Source organism: Schistocerca americana, chromosome 4 (assembly GCF_021461395.2).
Source record: "Schistocerca americana isolate TAMUIC-IGC-003095 chromosome 4, iqSchAmer2.1, whole genome shotgun sequence".
NCBI classification, from domain to species: Eukaryota; Metazoa; Arthropoda; class Insecta; order Orthoptera; family Acrididae; genus Schistocerca; species Schistocerca americana.
Window position 1 is genome coordinate 766116197 of NC_060122.1, and position 13591 is coordinate 766129787.

Below are 13591 nucleotides of genomic sequence, written 5' to 3' on the forward strand. Positions count from 1 at the left end.
CATCGCCAGGCCATATTTTAAATTGGCCACGGACTTCAATGAAGAATGTGTCACTCTGGAAATATAGTGTTCACGAAACTTTCCTATGTTATTGTGTGTATACTGGACCTATACAAGTTCCCCTTGTTCCAGTTTCAGAACTCACTTGGCAGAACCATAGTTACCTTACACTTAAATGACAAAAATCATGAGATAGCGCTATGCACCTATAGATACGGTGGTGGTATCGGTCCACAAAGGATTGAAGGGCTATGCTGTCAGTTTTACTCAGGTGTCTGATGTGAAAAAGTTTCCAACATGATTATGGCCACACGACAGGGACTAACAGACTTTAAACGCAGAAAGGTAGTTGGAGCTTGACTCATGGGACATTCCTTTTCGGAAATCCTTAGGGAATTCAATATTTCGAGATCCATAGTGTCAAGGGTGTGCCAAAAATATCAAATTTCAGGCATTACCTCTCACCACGAACGACACAATGGCCGACGTCCGTCACTTAACGACCAAGAGCAGCGGCGTTTTCGTAGAGTTGTCAGTGCTAACGGAAAAGCAACACTGTGCGAAACAACCGCTGAAAGCGATGTGGGACGTACGTTGTACGTATCCTTTAGAACAGTGCGGCGATCTTCGTCGTTAATCGGCTATGGCAGCACACGACCGACGCGATTTCCTTTGCTAACAGCACGACATCGCCTGCAGCGTCTCTCCTCGGCTCTTGACCATATCGGTTGGACCTCTGACGACTGGAAAACTGTGGCCTGGTAGATTCGTCCCTTTTGTAGTTGATAAGAGTTGATAGTAGGGTTCGAGTGTGGTGCAGATCCCACGAAGCCATGAACCTAGATTGTTAACAAGGCACTGTGCAAGCTGGCAGTGGCTCCATAATGGTGTGGGCTGTATTTATATGGAATGGATTGTGTCCTTTGGTCAAGTTGACACGATCATTGACTGGAAATGGTTAAGTTCAGCTACTTGGAGACCACTTCCAGCCATTCATGGCCTTCATTTCCCGAACATTTACCAGGACATAGCTGTTGGCGATTGGTTTGAAGAACATTCTGGACAATTCGAGCCAATGATTTGGCCTGAGCTGGCCGGAGTGGCCGAGCAGTTCTAGGCACTACAGTCTGGAACCGCGCGACCGCTACCGTCGCAGGTTCGAATCCTGCCTCGGGCATGGATGTGTATGATGTCCATAGGTTAGTTAGGTTTACGTAGTTCTAAGTTCTGGGGGACTGATGACCTCAGAAATTAAGTCCCATAGTGCTCAGAGCCATTTGAAACATTTTTTGATTTGGCGTGACATGAATCCCATCGAACATTTATGGAACATAACCAAGAGGTGAGTTCGTGCAGCCGGCCGCGGTGGTCTCGCGGTTCTAGGCGCGCAGTCCGGAAACGCGCGACTGCTACGGTCACAGGTTCGAATCCTCCCTCGGGCATGGATGTGTGTGATGTCCTTAGGTTAGTTAGGTTTAAGTAGTTCTAAGTTCTAGGGGACTGATGACCACAGCTGTTAAGTCCCGTAGTGCTCAGAGCCATTTGAGTTCGTGCACAAAATCCTGCACCAGCAACCATTTCGCAATTGTGGACAGCTACAGAGGCATCATGGCTCAATATTTCTGCAGGCGACTTCCAACGACTTTTTTAATCCATGCTATGTCCAGTTGCAGAACTACGCCGGACAAAAGGAGATCCGACACGACATTAGGAGGTATCCCATGACATTTGTCATCTCAGTGTATATGGATACGCACAGTTTCATCTATTGGGTGAACTGTTGCAATCCATATGAAACGATAGGGTCCCACTACACACCCATATATGCGGCCATTAATCCTTGAAGCATAGCTGCTAACAATAATGGTATCGTGCTAATAAAAGACGAAATGAATGTGTTTGTATACCCCAGTTCAAAAACGTAACCATACTGTTGTATCGATAGCTACGATGCCGCAGCGTAGGTGCAAGCTTATAGGTTGGCACTATGAGAGCGGACGATCTTCGCCGACGACAGCGCCCTCTAGCCGACGCTGTGCAGCTCTACAAGCACCGCTCCACTTAGTTTGCTATTTGATGTGTTGGCAGAAGAGCCAACACCGTATAGCTAGAGGAGGCCGAAATGCACGCGTTAAAGCTCACGCAGGCTGGCGTGAGGTCTGGAAAATGACAAGGAATTATAGTAGCCAAAAATAGTACATAGCTTCTGGAATACTTAACTTTAATCCATAATTGTTGTACATCTCTCTTGACTGTACATAATTTCCATCTCAATATACACTGGTAATGGCGCCTTGCTAGGTCGTAGCAAATGACGTAGCTGAAGGCTATGCTAACTATCGTCTCGGCAAATGAGAGCGTATTTGTCAGTGTAGCATCGCTAGCAAAGTCGGCTGTACAACTGGGACGAGTGCTCGGACGTCTCACTAGACCTGCCGTGTGGCGGCGCTCGGTCTGCAATCACTGACCGCGGCCGATTTAAAAGCTACCACCTAGCAAGTGTGGTGTCTGGCGGTGACACCACACTATTGAGACTGTGTACCAGTTACTACGGGTCTACGACGTCGCACCTACGTGCTCATCACCTAAGTTATGTAATATGTTTGCATATGTTTATACACTAGTAAAGGTGCTTTAACTGTACTGGCAGTACCGAGTTGCCTTACCTCACCTGCTCCTACTCGCTTCCTTCATTCGGCTTATGTTACAGATAGGAGGAGCAGACCCACGTGCCGCCTTCCAGGCGGGATACGAAAGACATACCGTACAGAATGAGATGCCACCCAGATGCGGGCGAAGGGTGTGCATCACGTGAGCTCAATGGCGCTCAGGATATTACTGCCTGTTCGGTGGTGCACTTATAAGCACTTGACCGTGGGGTAGTGTGGTACACACAGTGTCAGAGCTTAAGGTTGGACTACCACAGTACGGCGACAAATGCATCATTTGTGAGAACAACGTTGAGACCCCCGTACTCACACTGTTCGCTCAGGTGACAGAGAATGAAAGAGTGGATTTATTTATTTGATGTAAATAAAGTGAAACTACGTATGTGTGTCCGAAATAGCAAGACTCGTTTGTCACAGACGTTTTGGGTACGGGGTTCGAACGTAAATAAACGTAAATAAAAGTCAGCAGCAGTGGTGGCCGAAGATTTCCAGCAAAGGTCAGAGGGCAGATTTGCCGACAGTGGTTCAGGGCACTATCTTGCTCTTTGGGCGTGAAACTCCTCCTGACAATTAAAAGAATCAGCAGTTATCAACGAAAAGAGGATGGACAAGGCAAAGGAAATCACTAGATTGAAGACACATAAGGTGTATCTAAAAGAGATGTGGCCCGCCATTGAAAAAGTGTCACGATGATCTCTCCATTGGCTAAACATACCAGATTAATCCCCCATTTGGATCTCTGCCAGGAGACTGCTAAGTAGGCGGTGACCATAAGAAGATGGACTCACCAACGGAAGGGTAACACTTTAAACGTCGGAGAGTGAAATGTCAATAGTTTCAGTGTGGTAGGGGAACTCCTAAATCTGAAAAAGGAAATACAGAGGCGCAGTTCAGATACTGTGGGAGTCAGTAAAATTGAACGGAAAGAAAAGTATTTCTGGTCAGGCGAATGGAGGGTGCAGTGGAAAAAGGTGTGACGCTACAGTCAGGAACCGCGCGAACGCTACGGTCGCAGGATCGAATCCTGCCTCGGGCATGGATGTGTGTGATGTCCTTAGGTTGGTTAGGTTTAAGTATTTCTACGCTCTAGGGGACTGATGACCTCAGAAGTTAAGTCCCATAGTGCTCAGAGCCATTTGAACCATTTTTTGAAAAGGTGTGACGGAAACAGGAAGGAAGGGCAAAGACTAAGTTAGTGTGAACAGTTTAGTGACAGGTTTATTCTCATCACAAACCAACACGAAAAATAATAGTTCAGCTGTATATGCCAATGTCACAAGCAGATGATGCAGAGATAGAGTAAGAATAAGACGATATTCAACATGAAATTCACTATGTAAAGGGAGGTGAGATTCTAATAATTATCGATGATGATCTCATAATAATCCCTCGGCTGGGAAACCATTCCTGGTTAGTCCACCACATTCAGGTCTACATCTACATCTACATACATACTCCGCAATCCACCATACGGTGCGTGGCGGAGGGTACCTCGTACCACAACTAGCATCTTCTCTCCCTGTTCCACTCCCAAACAGAACGAGGGAAAAATGACTGCCTATATGCCTCTGTACAAGCCCTAATCTCTCTTATCTTATCTTTGTGGTCTTTCCGCGAAATATAAGTTGGCAGCAGTAAAATTGTACTGCAGTCAGCCTCAAATGCTGGTTCTCTACATTTCCTCAGTAGCGATTCACGAAAAGAACGCCTCCTTTCCACCCGAGTTCCTGAAGCATTTCCGTAACGCTCGCGTGATGATCAAGCCTACTAGTAACAAATCTAGCAGCCCGCCTCTGAATTGCTTCTATGTCCTCCCTCAATCCGACCTGATAGGGATCCCAAACGCTCGAGCAGTACTCAAGAATGGGTCGTATTAGTGTTTTATAAGCGCTCTCCTTTACAGATGAACAACATCTTCCCAAAATTCTACCAATGAACCCAAGACGACAATCCTCCTTCCCCATAACTGCCATTACATGCTTGTCCCACTTCATATCGCTCTGCAATGTTACGCCCAAATATTTAATCGACGTGAGTGTGTCAAGCGCTACGTTACTAATGGAGTATTCAGACATTACGGGATTCTTTTTCCTACTCATCTGCATTAATTTACATTTATCTATGTTTAGAGTTAGCTGACATTCTTTACACCAATCGCAAATCCTGTCCAAGTCATCTTGTATCCTCCTACAGTTACTCAACGACGACAACTTCCCGTACACCACAGCATCATCAGCAAACAGCCGCACATTGCTATCCACCCTATCCAAAAGATCATTTATGCAGATAGAAAACAACAACGGACCTACCACACTTCCCTGGGGCACTCCAGATGATACCCTCACCTCCGATGAACACTCACCATCGACAACAACGTACTGGTTCTATTACTTAAGAAGTCTTCAAGCCACTCATATATTTGGGAACCAATCCCATATGCTCGTACCTTAGGAATCTGCAGTGGGGCACCGAGTCAAACGCTTTCCGGAAGTCAAGGAATATGGCATCCGTCTGATACCCTTCATCCATGGTTCGCAAGATATCGTATGAAAAAAGGGCGAGTTGCGTATCGCAGGAGCGATGCTTTCTAAAGCCGTGCTGATGCATGGACAACAACTTCTCTGTCTCAAGGAAATTCATTATATTCGAACTAAGAATATGTTCGAGAATCCTGCAACAAACCGATGTTAAGGATATTGGTCCGTAATTTTGAGGATCCGTTCTTCTACCCTTCTTATATACAGGCGTCACCTGCGCTTTTTTCCATTCGCCCGGGACTTTACATTGGACAAGAGATTCGCGATAAATGCAAGCTAAGTAAGGAGCCAATGCAGTAGAGTACTCTCTGTAAAACCGAATTGGAACCCCATCAGGACCTGGCGATTTATTTATTTTCAACCCATTGAGCTGCTACACAACCCCAGGGATGTCTATCACTATGCCTCCATACGGGAATCTGTACGAGACTCAAACGGCGGTATGTTTGTACGATTCTCCTGCGTGAAGACCGGGAGAAGACTGCCAAAGGGAAGGTGAAGACAATAAAAAGATGGAATAGCCAAAGAAGGAATAACACTAAAGGTCGGAGAGTGGAATACAAAAAGTTCGGATGTAGTAGCGAAGCTTGTAAATCTGACTTGGGAAAATCAATGGCTGAATCTAGATATATAAGGAGCGATCAGAAAGTTTCCTTTTGAGGGCGTTGCTGCAATGTACATACAACGACATCGTTACGGATATACAAGCAACGATTAGTGTGGAATTAGTGTCTTTCTAACGTGCGGACGGTAAATGTGAGAGTCTGAACTATGGCGACTATTCTCTTCTTGGCACCCGAAGGACAAACACCGGTAGTCATCCATCGGAGGATGAAGAATATGTACGGGATAGCATGACTGACGAAAACCACAGCTGTGGAATGGGCCGCCAAGGGATGTTGCTGCTTCACGATAACGTACGTCCACATATCGCAAACGTTGTAACGCAGAAGTTACGGCAACTCTGTTGGGAGACACTCGAACACCCGCCCTACAGTCCCGCACTCTCCCCATGCTGTTATCGCGCCATCGGTCTCTTAACAATGGCCTTAAAGTGTCTACGATTCCTGTCGGACGGGGATGTGAAGCAAGCAATTATGGACTTCTTCCGCAGGGCACAGTATTTTACCAAACGGATATCTTCAACTTGGTGCGTCGGTGGGTTGACTGGTTCAATGCTCAAGATGATTTTGCCTGACTAGCATACTGATTATGGTCTGTACGACCTTTGAACAGGGGTCAGTGAACTGGAAATAAAAGGTTCAAATGGCTCTGAGCACTATGAGACTTAACAGCTGAGGTCATCAGTCCCCTATAACTCAGAACTAATTAAACCTAAATAACCTAAGGACATCACACACATCGATGCCCGAGGTAGGATTCGAACCTGCGACCGTAGTAGTCGCGCGGTTCCGTACTTTCCGTACTGAAGCGCCAGAACAGCTCGGCCACCGCGGCCGGCAATAAAAGAAGGAGTTCGGGTCAAAAGAACGTAGAGTAATATCAACAGGAGCGGAGTATGGTGTAACGTGAGTAGGATTAATTATAAAAGGGAAGGCATAGCAGAATTTGAGTTACTGTGAACGTTTGAGTAATGGGTTGCTCTCCTGAAAATCGACAGCAAACGCACGCCAGCAGTAATAGTTCAGGTATACATATCGACGTCACAAGCAGAAGAAACAGAGAGAGAGAGAGAGAGAGAGAGAAACTACAATGGGATGATGGATGTGTAATTCAGACTTAAATCGAGATGAATTTCTAATAGTCATGGGGGATTGGATTGTGATTCCAGATAAAGTAGTGGAAGCAAGGGTTACGGGACAATATGGGACTGGTAGAAGGAAGCAGAAAGGTGCAGGAATAATTGAATTCTGCAAAAAATTTCAGCTAGCAACTGCGAATCTTCTGTTCAATAATCACTAGAGGTACAGGTATACTTGGAAAAGTTTCGGAAACACTGGAAGATTCCATTTAGATCATATCAGGATCAGACAGAAATTTTCAAACCAGATATTGGATTGTAAGGGATACCTAGGAGCAGGACTCAAATCACAATTAATTAATGATGAAGAGTAAACTGAATTTTAAGGTATTCGTCCTGAGGAACCAGTGCGAAAGAAAGTAGCATCCCTTAGTACTGAGAAATGATGAGACACGTCTGAAGTTACCTAAAGATGTGGACACTGTGGTAAGGAATACCATAATAGGCAGTTCATTTGAAGAGGAGACGTCATCTCTAAAAAGCGCAATCACAGATCTTGGACAGACAAACGTAGGTACAAGCATGATAACTGCAGACAAGGGTGTCAACATTAAGAGTGCAATGAGAATTCCACTGTTAAATGCAGAGGAGAGGTCTAGTAGTTAATAAATGTACTTTGAAGGCCTCTGTAAGGGGGAGGAAATGACTGTCAGTGTGATAGAAGAAGAAAGTGAACTGATGTGGAAGAGATTGGGGATTTAGTGTTAGAGTCATACTTTAAAAGAGCTACGGAAGACTTCAGATCAAATAAGACAAAAGGCATAGACATTCGCAATGATCCATAACAACTTCTGAAATCAATGGGGGAAGTAGCAACCGAACGACTAATCAAGTCGGTATGTAGACCCTGTGAGACAGGCAACATTCCATCAGACATTCGGAAAAATATCTTCCATTCAATTCCGAAGATAGTAAGTACAGATAAGTGCGAGAACTACTCACACATTCAGCTTAAGTGCTCATGCATCCACGTTTCTGAGAGGAATAACATACAGGAGAACGGAAAACCGAACTGAGCATCTGTTAGATGACGATCACTTTGGCTTTAGAAAAGGTAAAGGCACAGAGAGGCCGTGCCGTCCGTTCATTGCGTTTGGTAATGGAACCACGACTGAGGAAAAATCAAAACACGTTCATAGGATTTGTCTACCTGGAAAAATCGTTTGACAATGTGAACTGGTGCAAGGTGTTCGAAATTCTGAGAAAAATACGGGTAAGCTATAAGGAATGTCGGGTGAAATACAAGAGGTGACAAGACCAAGAACGAAGTGCTCGGATTAAAACGGGTCTAATACATTACATGGGAACAAAACAGAGCAGGAAGTGCTACTATGGAAATTTTGAGTAAAGACGAAGAGGTTGTGTACAAAGATCGTGACGATGTCCTCCAGAGATGGGAAGAATATATAAAAGAGCTATATGACACAAATAGCAAACCAGAAACTCTGGAACTTGATCACACAACAGTGTAAGTGATGAAGAGAAAGGACCGACCATCATAATGGAAGAAATAAAGTCTGCCATTGCTGCAATGAAAAATGGCAAAGCAGTAGGTACAGATACAATACCGGGAGAAATACTAAAATGCTTGAACCACAATGAAATAAGAGAAATATTGAGATTATGTAATAAAATATATGACAGTGGTGAATGGCCTGAGGACTTTTTGACAACAGTAATGATTCCATTACCGAAAAAACAAGGAACCAAGAAATGCAGCGAGCACAGGACAATCAGCCTCATTTCACATGCAGCCAAAGTGATGTTAAGAATAATTAATAAAAGACTTGAAAAAGTAATAGAGGAGAATCTCGGCGAGGAGCAGTTTGGCTTTAGACGGAATACGGGCACCAGAGATGCAATAGGGCTCCTACGAATCTTGAGAGAAAGGTTTATTGAAAAAAGGAAGAGACCTATATATGTGCTTCATCGATTTAGAAAAAGGCATTTGACAATGTGGTTTGGGACAAGCTGGTGACTGTTATGAGGGAAAAGAGAGTGGACTGGAAAACCAGAAGACTTATAAACTCATTATACCTTAATCAAAAAGTTTCAGTTAAAGTGAGAGGAGAAAGTACAAACTGGATCAGACTAGGGAAAGGAGTAAGACAAGGATGCTGTTTATCACCTACTCTTTTCAACCTGTACTTGGAAAATATGATTAACCAATGCTCATTAGATGACAGAGGAGTAGAAATTGGAGGAAGAAGAGTAGGGTGCTTGAGATTTGCTGTTGACATGGTCCTTCTAGTCACAGGGGAAAAAGAATTACAGGATTTGGTGGACACCATTGCAACTAACGGAAAAAAACATAGAATGAAAATTAACACAAATAAATCAAAAGTATTGGCAATAGGACGAAATAAGGAAATAAAAATTGTGCTGAATGAAGAAACACTAGAACAGGTGCAAAATTTTAAGTATCTTGGAAGCAGGATAGACACCGACTGGAAGTGCACCACAGAAATTAAAACAAGGATAGCAATGGCAAAAGAGGCGTTTTATAAGAAAAGGAGAATCTTCTACAGCGGTCTGGACAGAGAACTCAGAAAGAGACTCATAAAATGTCTTGTATGGAGTGTTCTTCTATATGGCGCTGAAACATGGACTATGAGGAAAAAACACAGAGAAAGGCTGGAGGCTTTTGAGATCTGGACATGGCGGAAGATGGAAAGAATCAGTTGGATGGAGAGAGTAAAAAATGAAGAGGTACTGAGAAGAGTGGGAGAGAAAAGACAGTTACTAGATGTAATAAAGAGAAGAAAAAGAAATTGAATTGGGCATATATTAAGAAAGAATGACGGACTGATAAAAACAGTTTTAGAAGGTTATGTAGAAGGGAAAAGGAAGCGAGGAAGGAAGAGATTCCAGATACTGGATGACATGATGGACGGTACAACATACAGCAGCCTTAAGAAGGAAGCAATGGATCGCAGAAAATGGAGAGGCAAAGGACCTGCTAATATAGTAGATAACTGATGATGATGAATACAGGGGTACAGTCTTTGACCGCCACTGTTCAATCTATATACAGAAGAACCAAAGAAAGATTCAAAAGTGGGACTAAAATTCCAGATGAGACGACGAGATTCGTAGATGACATTGCTATTCTCAGTGCAACTAAAGAAGGATTATCGATCTGTTGAGTGGAATGAATAGTCTAACGAGTACAGAATGCTGATTGACATTAAACCGTTGAAATATGAAAGTTTTGAGAAGCAGCAGAAATGAGAATAGCGAGGAGCTTCAAATCACAATTGGTAATCACGAAGTACAGGAAAATAAGGAATAGGAACCTATGACGGACGACGTAAAGAGGGTGTTCCTAGACAGAAGAAGTCTATTAGTATCCAAAAATAGGCCTTAACGTGAGGAAGAAATTTCTGGGAACATGCGATTTGAGTACAGTATTAAATAGCAGGCAGTCATGGACTGTGGGAAAATCGGAACGAAAGAGTATCGAAAGAAGAATGAAGAATGCTTAAAATTAGGTGGACTGATAAGGTAAGGAATGAGGATGTTCTCCGCAGAATCGGCGAAGAGAGAGCTGTAAAAGGTAAAAATTGTAGAGGAAGACAGAGATCGGAATACCTTCTAGAAATAATTGTGGAGGTTGACACAGGAGAGGAATTCATGGTGGGCTGCACAAATCAGTCAGAAGACTGATGGCTCAAAAAAATAAATAAAACAAAAACGTATGTGGACAGCCGGCCATAGATGATAGAAGTAACACGACAGGTCATTAATAAAAGTGAATGGTCATGATTTTTAAGTCACGCAATTTGTAAGCGCATTGTCATATCGTTGGCTTAGTTGTGGAGTATCTTTGCGGGCAGCCGCGTCTGTAGTGAGTGGAGCACGGGACGCGGAACTGTTATGTTGTGTAGTGTGTAGCTCTGCATGTAGAAGCATTGTTATTATTCAGGTTGAAGTGTTGCTACAAGTGCTATTACAGTAAAGTGATTAAACTGGAAGTAATTCAGAGGAAAGTGCGTCAAGATGTAATTAAAAATGAGCAGTGCCACCGATAACGTATTTGTGCATCCTCTCGTTGCGTGTCGCACAGTATCAATCATCCGCGCCGTGTTCGATCTCCCAGAATGAACTGATGTGAATCAGTAGAAATTAGTTACCATAAAAGAGTGCAGTCAAGTGCGAGTGTCTTGTAGCGAGCGTGAGGACGTGCGTTCGATCATCGCGTTTCCGCATTATCAACATCACCCGCGTCGTGTCGGTTACGCTTACGCTCGTCTGAATGATATTTTGGACTGTTAATCATCAAGACTGTCAGTTGGGATAAACATTTACGACTTATAGTGTAAACAGTGCAACCTATGGTTTCCATATCGTCTCAGAATATAGATGTTCATACAAGACATAGGACAGTGTTGTGTTTTAACGTTGAGTGGCTCCCCTAAACCCGCTTGCATATTTCGATAGATAATTTCTGGCAAGCCAACACCAGTGTGGAGAAGGACAATACGACCGCCGCGGGATATCAGGCACGTGGTGTGGACAGGGCGCACGGCCAAGGAACGAGAAGTCAGTTTAAAGTACCCCACCCATTTGTACTCCCGGGCGTGTTACAAGTTGCCGAAGTGAGACGTCAGCATTTTTTTTTTTTTTTCAATTTCCTGTTTTTAAGTCTCGCTACTGTCTCAGATCGGTTGCTGTTGACACTTCATGATTCTCTCACTACCGTGTACAAAACACAAGTGACGCACTGTTGGCCTAGATTGGGGTCGGGAGGGGGAGGAGACGGAAGTTGGGGGAGGGGGAGGAGGGGAGGATTGGAGTTGTGGAGGAAAATAACGGGAACGACCTTTGAGATATGTGACACAACTGCCCCAGAACGGTGGGCATAGACCTTGGAGGACATTAACCTGCGACCTTGGTGATAAGAAGAACAATGAGCTTTTCGTCTCAGAATAAAAACTAAACTCCGCCCGAACAGGCCATGAAGGCCCTACGGTACGGACCGGCCGCCGTGTCACCCTCAGCCCACAGGCGTCACTGGATGCGGATATGGAGGGGCACGTGGTGCCCATTCATACTCAGCCGTTGCAGTTGTGTTGAATCTCAGTTGTTCTATTAATGCAAATATTTTCAAATCTGTATGTTTTATTTGTAATGTTAATGAAATTAGTCTTTGTAGTTAAACGATACTGTGACGTAACGCGTTTTTACTATAATCGGGAGATTTTATCCTATAACGATTTCGCTAGTGATTGTTTGCACAACTTCCCAAATAACTACGTCTGTTTTTCTTTAATAAATTCAAACAATAAGTAACATTCCTCTTAACTTTATCGTAAATTTCTGATGGTTATGTGTGGTAAATATTGAGTTAGCGCACGTTTGTTCAAACAAAACACTTGATAATCACTTTTCTGGTACCCAAGCAGTTAACGACCACAGTTTTTCCAACTGGACTGGCGCCTGTGTTAACAAATAATTTTATTGATTTGCTTTGGATTATTAGAAAACTTCGAGGTACCTTACCGTTATCTTCATGGTGTGGGATTTACACGAGTTTATAGTATCTATTCAAAATTTAATATAAGAAAAGAGTGAAACAACTTATTATTTATAAAAATAACTAGTTGTACACTTTTTCCCAGTAATCAGTTAGTTACTCCGGAAACGAATGCCTTCTGCTATTAGACTTATGTTTCACAGTCAGTTTTTGCTTAGCCGAGTAGAGAGGAGAAAGTTTACAAACCCACTTACATTAAGCGGCTGACGGAACACCCTATCCAAATTTTTTATTTTAATTTTGCTATAGTTATTTTTTCTTCCTACATTTACATGTTGCTTTGGAAATTCAAGTTATTTTCCTAGTACACACCCCAGTGAGTGTTGACGTCATACCTTCTAACTGACACTCGATTTATTTTAATTCGTGGGTCTCTTCTTAGTCCTACTGTGAATAAGATATGTGTTGATGTTTGTGACGTTGCCATACGTGACACTTCCGTGCACGATACTAGCAATACCTCAAGAAGTTTCTACATTGCTGCAAATTAATCTCTACTGCTGGCATGCAGTAGAAGCATACAGAGTTAGCTGTGTACGCTACAACCTGTAACGATCCTCGTCTGTTCCGTCATCTCTCCAGGATGTTTCGAAATAACACTGTAGAGGCTCCCTGTTGGTGATTTATTTTCGTCTTTTGATTTCATGATCATTTATTTTTGAGTCATAAGTCTACGGATTGGTCTGATGCACCCCCTCACGAATCCCTCTCCTGTGCTAACATGGCCTTCTCAGAGTAACACCTGCAATTAAAGTTCTCAGCTGTTTATTGTATATATTCTATTCTCTGTTTTTCTCAACAATTTTTACCCTCTACAGCCCGCTCTATCACCATGGACGTCTTAAAAGATGCCCTAGCATTCTATCCCTTCTGTTTGTCAGTGATTTCCATACACTCCTTTCTTCACCCTTCGCCGATTCTTCAGAGAACCTCCTCATTCGTCATCTTATCAGTCCACCTAATTTTCAACATTCCACTATAGTACCATGTCTCGAATGCTTTGATTCTTTTCCATTGCGGTTTTCCCATAACTCATGTTTCACTACCATACATTGCTATGCTCCAAAAGTAAATTCCCAGAAATTTC